The following is an 8,647-nucleotide window of genomic DNA, read 5'->3' as shown; positions in this document are numbered from 1 at the left end:
AGGAGCCAAGGGGGAGGGCTGGCCGGCCAAGGAGGGGAGGCGCAAGAGAGTCCTACTCCCTCTGGGAGTAGGATTCCTCCCCCCAATCCTAGTCCAACTAGGATTCCTCGGAGGGGAAGGGAGAGAGGGGGACCGACCACCTTCTCCTAGTCCTAATAGGACTAGGGGAGGGGGAAGTGGCGCAGCCACCTTGGGCTGCCCCTTTCTCCTTTCCACTAAGGCCCATGAAGGCCCATATGGCTCCCGGGGGGTTCCGGTAACCCTCCCGGTACTCCGGTAAAATCCCGATTTCACCTGAAACACTTCCGATGTCCAAACATAGGCTTCCAATATATCAATCTTTACATCTCGACCATTTCGAGACTCCTCGTCATGTCCGTGATCACATCCGGGACTCCGAACAACCTTCGGTACATCAAAATGCATAAACTCATAATATAACTGTCATCGTAACCTTAAGCGTGCGGACCCTACGGGTTCGAGAACAATGTAGACATGACCGAGACATGTCTCCGGTCAATAACCAATAGCGGGACCTGGATGCCCATATTGGCTCCTACATATTCTACGAAGATCTTTATCGATCAGACCGCATAACAACATACGTTGTTCCCTTTGTCATCGGTATGTTACTTGCCCGAGATTCGATCGTCGGTATCCAATACCTAGTTCAATCTCGTTACTGGCAAGTCTCTTTACTCGTTCCGTAATACATCATCTCGCAACTAACTCATTAGTTGCAATGCTTGCAAGGCTTATGTGATGTGCATTACCGAGAGGGCCCAGAGATACCTCTCCGACAATTGGAGTGACAAATCCTAATCTTGAAATACGCCAACCCAACATCTACCTTTGGAGACACCTGTAATGCTCCTTTATAATCACCCAGTTACGTTGTGACGTTTGGTAGCACCCAAAGTGTTCCTCCGGCAAACGGGAGTTGCATAATCTCATAGTCATAGGAACATGTATAAGTCATGAAGAAAAGCAATAGCAACATACTAAACGATCGGGTGCTAAGCTAATGGAATGGGTCATGTCAATCAGATCATTCAACTAATGATGTGACCTCGTTAATCAAATAACAACTCATTGTTCATGGTTAGGAAACATAACCATCTTTGATTAACGAGCTAGTCAAGTAGAGGCATACTAGTGACACTTTGTTTGTCTATGTATTCACACATGTATTATGTTTCCGGTTAATACAATTCTAGCATGAATAATAAACATTTATCATGATTGTAAGGAAATAAATAATAACTTTATTATTTCCTCTATGGCATATTTCCTTCAGTCTCCCACTTGCACTAGAGTCAATAATCTAGATTACACTGTAATGATTCTAACACCCATGGAGCCTTGGTGCTGATCATGTTTTGCTCGTGGAAGAGGCTTAGTCAACGGGTCTGCAACATTCAGATCCATATGTATCTTGCAAATCTCTATGTCTCCCACCTGGATTAAATCCCGGATGGAATTGAAGCGTCTCTTGATGTGTTTGGTCCTTTTGTGAAATCTGGATTCCTTTGCCAAGGAAATTGCACCAGTATTGTCACAAAAGATTTTCATTGGACCCGATGCACTAGGTATGACACCTAGATCGGATATGAACTCCTTCATCCAGACTCCTTCGTTCGCTGCTTCCGAAGCAGCTATGTATTTCGCTTCACATGTAGATCCCGCTACGACGCTTTGTTTAGAACTGCACCAACTGACAGCTCCACCATTTAATGTAAACACGTATCCGGTTTGCGATTTAGAATCGTCCGGATCAGTGTCAAAGCTTGCATCAACATAACCTTTTACGCTATCCAGAAATTCTATATCATTTCCAATCAGCAATATGTCATCCACATATAATATTAGAAATGCTACAGAGCTCCCACTCACCTTTTTGTAAATACAGGCTTCTCCGAAAGTCTGTATAAAACCAAATGCTTTGATCACACTATCAAAGCGTTTATTCCAACCCCGAGAGGCTTGCACCAGTCCATAAATGGATCGCTGGAGCTTGCACACTTTGTTAGCTCCCTTTGGATCGACAAAACCTTACGGTTGCATCATATACAACTCTTCTTCCAGAAATCCATTCAGGAATGCAGTTTTGACATCCATCTGCCAAATTACATAATCATAAAATGCGGCAATCGCTAACATGATTCGGACGGACTTAAGCATCGCTACGGGTGAGAAGGTCTTATCGTAGTCAATCCCTTGAACTTGTCGAAAACCTTTTGCGACAAGTCGAGCTTTGTAGACAGTAACATTACCATCAGCGTCAGTCTTCTTCTTAAAGATCCATTTATTCTCAATTGCTTGCCGATCATCGGGCAAGTCAACCAAAGTCCATACTTTGTTCTCATACATGGATCCCATCTCAGATTTCATGGCGTCAAGCCACTTTGCGGAATCTGGTCTCACCATCGCTTCTTCATAGTTCGTAGGTTCATCATGATCTAGTAGCATGACTTCCAGAACAGGATTACCGTACCACTCTGGTGCGGATCTTATTCTGGTTGATCTACGAGGTTCAGTAGTATCTTGTTCTGAAGTTTCATGATCATTATCATTAACTTCCTCACTTATTGGTGTAAGTGTCGCAGAAACAATTTTCTGTGATGTACTACTTTCCAATAAGGGAGCAGGTACAATTACCTCGTCAAGTTCTACTTTCCTCCCACTCACTTCTTTCGAGAGAAACTCCTTCTCAAGAAAGTTTCCGAATTTAGCAACAAAAGTCTTGCCTTTGGATTTGTGATAGAAGGTGTATCCAATAGTTTCCTTTGGATATCCTATGAAGACACATTTCTCCGATTTGGGTTCGAGCTTATCAGGTTGAAGCTTTTTCACATAAGCATCGCAGCCCCAAACATTAAGAAACGACAACTTTGGTTTCTTGCCAAACCACAGTTCATAAGGCGTCGTCTCAACGGATTTTGATGGTGCCCTATTTAACGTGAATGCGGCCGTCTCTAGAGCGTATCCCCAAAATGATAGCGGTAAATCAGTAAGAGACATCATAGATCGCACCATATCTAGTAAAGTACGATTACGACGTTCGGACACACCATTACGCTGTGGTGTTCCGGGTGGCGTGAGTTGCGAAACTATTCCACAGTTTTTCAAATGTACACCAAACTCGTAACTCAAATATTCTCCTCCACGATCAGATCGTCGAAACTTTATTTTCTTGTTACGATGATTTTCAACTTCACTCTGAAATTCTTTGAACTTTTCAAATGTTTCAGACTTATGTTTCATTAAGTAGATATATCCATATCTGCTCAAATCATCTGTGAAGGTGAGAAAATAACGATATCCGCCACGAGCCTCAATATTCATCGGACCACATACATCGGTATGTATGATTTCCAACAAATCTGTTGCTCTCTCCATAGTACCGGAGAACGGTGTTTTAGTCATCTTGCCCATGAGGCACGGTTCGCAAGTACCAAGTGATTCATAATTAAGTGGTTCCAAAAGTCCATCAGTATGGAGTTTCTTCATGCGCTTTACACTGATATGACCTAAACGACAGTGCCACAAATAAGTTGCACTTTCATTATCAACTCTGCATCTTTTGGCTTCAACATTATGAATATGTGTATTACTACTATCGAGATTCAATAAAAATAGACCACTCTTCAAGGGTTCATGACCATAAAAGATATTACTCATATAAATAGAACAACCATTATTCTCTGATTTAAATGAATAACCGTCTCGCATTAAACAAGATCCAGATATAATGTTCATGCTCAACGCTGGCACCAAATAACAATTATTTAGGTCTAATATTAATCCCGAAGGTAGATGTAGAGGTAGCGTGCCGACCGCGATCACATCGACTTTGGAACCGTTTCCCACGCGCATCGTCACCTCGTCCTTAGCCAATCTTCGCTTAATCCGTAGCCCCTGTTTCGAGTTGCAAATATTAGCAACAGAACCAGTATCAAATACCCAGGTGCTACTGTGAGCATTAGTAAGGTACACATCAATAACATGTATATCACATATACCTTTGTTCACCTTGCCATCCTTCTTATCCGCCAAATACTTTGGGCAGTTCCGCTTCCAGTGACCAGTCTGCTTACAGTAAAAGCACTCAGTTTCAGGCTTAGGTCCAGACTTGGGTTTCTTCTCTTGAGCAGCAACTTGTTTGCCGTTCTTCTTGAAGTTCCCCTTCTTCTTCCCTTTGCCCTTTTTCTTGAAACTAGTGGTTTTGTTAACCATCAACACTTGATGCTCCTTTTTGATTTCTACCTCCGCAGCTTTCAGCATCGCGAAGAGCTCGGGAATAGTCTTGTTCATCCCTTGCATATTATAGTTCATCACGAAGCTCTTGTAGCTTGGTGGCAGTGATTGGAGAATTCTGTCAATCACGCAATCATCTGGAAGATTAACTCCCAATTGAATCAAGTGATTATTATACCCAGACATTTTGAGTATATGCTCACTGACAGAACTGTTCTCCTCCATCTTGCAGCTATAGAACTTATTGGAGACGTCATATCTCTCAATTCGGGCATTTGCTTGAAATATTAACTTCAACTCCTGGAACATCTCATATGCTCCATGACGTTCAAAACGTCGTTGAAGTCCCGATTGTAAGCCGTAAAGCATGGCACACTGAACTATCGAGTAGTCATCAGCTTTGCTCTGCCAGACGTTCATAACATCTGGTGTTGCTCCAGCAGCAGGCCTGGCACCCAGCGGTGCTTCTAGGACGTAATTCTTCTGTGCAGCAATGAGGATAATCCTCAAGTTACGGACCCAGTCCGTGTAATTGCTACCATCATCTTTCAACTTTGCTTTCTCAAGGAACGCATTAAAATTCAACGGAACAACAGCACGAGCCATCTATCTACAATCAACATAAACACGCCGGGTGCTAAGCTAATGGAATGGGCCATGTCAATCAGATCATTCAACTAATGATGTGACCTTGTTAATCAAATAACAACTCATTGTTCATGGTTAGGAAACATAACCATCTTTGATTAACGAGCTAGTCAAGTAGAGGCATACTAGTGACACTTTGTTTGTCTATGTATTCACACATGTATTATGTTTCCGGTTAATACAATTCTAGCATGAATAATAAACATTTATCATGATTGTAAGGAAATAAATAATAACTTTATTATTGCCTCTAGGGCATATTTCCTTCAGTGAGTCATACTCAATGCCCGACCACTGCAGAAGATAGAGAGAAAATGAAAGTCATTCCCTATGCTTCAGCCATAGGTTCTATCATGTATGCAATGCTGTGTACTAGACCTGATGTGTGCCTTGCTATTAGTTTAGCAGGGAGGTACCAAAGTAATCTAGGAGCGGATCACTGGACAACGGTCAAGAACATCCTGAAATACCTGAAAAGGACTAAGGCTATGTTTCTCATTTATGGAGGTGACAAAGAGCTCATTGTAAACGGTTACGTCGATGCAAGCTTTGACACTGATCCGGATGACTCTAAGTCACAAATTGAATACGTATTTTTATTAAATGGTGGAGCTGTCAATTGGTGCAGTTCCAAGCAGAGCATCGTGGCAGGATCTACATGTGAAGCAGAGTACATAGCTGCTTCGGAAGCAGCAAATGAAGGAGTCTAGATGAAGGATTTCATATCCGATCTAGGTGCCATACCTAGTGCATCGGATCCAATGAAAATATTTTGTGGCAATACTGGTGCAATTGCCTTGGCCAAGGAATCCAGATTTCACAAGAGAACCAAGCACATCAAGAGACGCTTCAATTCCATCCGCGATCAAGTCAAGGAGTGAGACATAGAGATTTGCAAGATACATATGGATCAGAATTTTACAGACCCATTGACTAAGCTCTCTCACGAGCAAAACATGATCAACACGAAGACTCCATGGGTGTTAGAATCATTACAATGTAATCTAGATTATTGACTCTAGTGCAAGTGGGAGACTGAAGGAAATATGCCCTAGAGGCAATAATAAAGTTGTTATTTATATTTCCTTATATCATGATAAATGTGTATTATTCATGCTAGAATTGTATTAACCAGAAACTTAGTACATGTGTGAATACATAGATAAATAGAGTGTCACTAGTATGCCTCTACTTGACTAGCTCGTTGATCAAAGTTGGTTATATTTCCTTGCCATGGACAAAGAGTTGTCATTCGATGAACAGGATCACATCATTAGAGAATGGTGTGATTGACTTGACCCATCCGTTAGCTTAGCACGATGATTGTTTAGTTTACTGCTATTGCTTTCTCCATAACTTATACATGTTCCTATGACTATGAGATTATGCAACTCCCGAATACCAGAGGAACACTTAGTGTGCTATCAAACGTCACAACGTAACTGGGTGACTATAAAGATGCTCTACAGGTGTCTCCGATGGTGTTTGTTGAGTTGGCATAGATCGAGATTAGGATTTGTCACTCTGTGTATCGGAGAGGTATCTCTGGGCCCTTCCGGTAATGCACATTGAGGGAGTCCTGGACTAAGGGGTCCTTGGGCATCTGGCCTGTTATCTATGGGCTAGACTGATGGGATGTGAAGACATGAAGACCGAAGACTGCACCGTGTCCGGATTGGACTCTACTTGGCGTGGAAGGCAAGCTTGGTGACGGAAGAATCCTTCTTATGTAACCGACTCCATGTAAATCCTAGATCCCCTCGGTGTCTATATAAAACGTACACTACAAAAAAGACACATCCGTGACATTTTGGGCCGAACGATTTTTTTTTCTGTCATACATATGACACTTCTATGACAATAATTATGACAAAACCCGGTATCATCATAGATGTGGTGGGCTCCTACTTCTATGACAAAAAATCATGACAGAAAATGGGCTTTTCGTCCTGGGTGGGCCGGAGACGCAGTTGCATGACATTCTTTGGGCCGTCCATGACGGAAAAAACTGTGGTAGAAGCGAGGGGGAGGAAAATTTCGAGGAGTTCCCGGTTATGGTGGGAGGTCGGGGGCCGAGCGATCGCGCTTCTCTCGTACACGTAGGCGCGTGTGTGCGAGGCGTTGGCTCTAACTGAACCCGAGCGATCGATCGATGGCTGTTAACTGAACCCGATCGAGCGATTCCTTCGCTACTGCTGCTAACTGAAGCCGATCGATGCTACATCTAGATGAACAGTGAGCGTTGCGGGGGGGGGGGGGGGGGGGGGGGGGAGGGGAGGGGTTGGATGTACAGTTCCACATGGGGGTGGATGAACAGGACCCCGTGGTGTTGCCTCTGGATGAACAGGACCCCGATCGATCGGGCCGGTTGGGGCTGGATGAACAGGACCCCGTGGAGGGCTGGATGAACAGGACCACCCCGTGGAGGGCAGGATGAATAGTAGACGATGGAGGGCAGGATGAACAGTAGCCCGTTGAGGGGTGGTTGAACAGGAGCCCGTGGAGAGGGCTGGTTGAAGAGTAGCCGGTGGAGTAGCGCGCGATGGAGGCTGGATGAACAGGAGCCCGTGGATGAACAGTCACAGATGGAGGCTGGAGGAGGTCGACGGTGGATGAACAGTAGCTCGTGGAGGCTGGAGGGGGTCGACGGTGGAGATGAACAGTATCCCGTGGAGTCCCGTTTTGCGGTACGCCACACCCCTCCCGATGAACAGGACCCCCGTTTCGACCGTAGCGCTCCAACACGAGTCCGTTTCGTCCGTTTTGCGGTACGCCACACCCCTCCCGATCAACAGGACCCCGTTTCGACCGTAGGAGGTCCGTTTCCTCCGTTTTGCGGTACGCCAGACCCCTCCCGATGAACATGATCCCGTTTCGAACGTGGCCGGTTGAACACAAGGCCGTTTCCTCCGTTCTGCAGTACGCCAAGCCTCGTTTCCATCGCCTGTTCCGTCCAAGCCCTCCCGATGAACACGACGCATTCCGTTGCCTCCCCATGAACACGACGCATTCCGTTGCCTCCCCATGAACACGACGCATTCCGTTGCCTCCCCATGAACACAACGACGACGCTCTTTCTCCGTTCTGACCCAGCCATGTACACGAGCCCTGGCCGTACGTATGCGCGAGTAGGCGTTCGAGACCCCGCCTGTATGTACACATACGTGGCCGTATTTTCTTTCTTGCACCCTGGCCGCTGTACATACGTGTACATGCTACATGCGCGCCTCTACTAGGACACGTGCGCGCCTCTACATCGACCAGTATATATGTACGTACACGTTCGCGACCAGAATGACAATGCTACGTACGCTTCAACCAGGTGGGTCTCGACTGTCAGGCACTTCCTTGCATGCGAAGATGTAGCTGGTGGGTCTCAGCAGTCAAGGGGGGGGGGGCGAAATACGGTGGCCCGTCCGGTGGGTCCCCGCTGTCAGGTGGAGGAATAATTATTTTGCACGTAATAAGGAGGCATTTCCTTGCTGCGGCCGTGGACCCAGCTGTCAGCCTCTCCACGTACAATCCATGTCCGATGAAAGCCATTCCTTGACCATGTTGACCATGCCGCGCCGAGAGCACCAGGGCGGTGGACGACGGCGAGGCCTAGGAAGGGGACGACACGGAGCCGGGGAAGACGCGGCAGTGGATGCCCACGCGTAGAGGAGTATGAGGGTTCACTGGTTCGCTGCGGTGTGAGGCTGCCGTTGCCGCAGAATAACATGGGGTGTGGGTGAGTAGAGGG

Source organism: Triticum urartu, chromosome 5 (genome assembly GCF_003073215.2).
Source record: "Triticum urartu cultivar G1812 chromosome 5, Tu2.1, whole genome shotgun sequence".
NCBI classification, from domain to species: domain Eukaryota; kingdom Viridiplantae; phylum Streptophyta; class Magnoliopsida; order Poales; family Poaceae; genus Triticum; species Triticum urartu.
Note: the sequence above shows the minus strand (reverse complement) of the source record.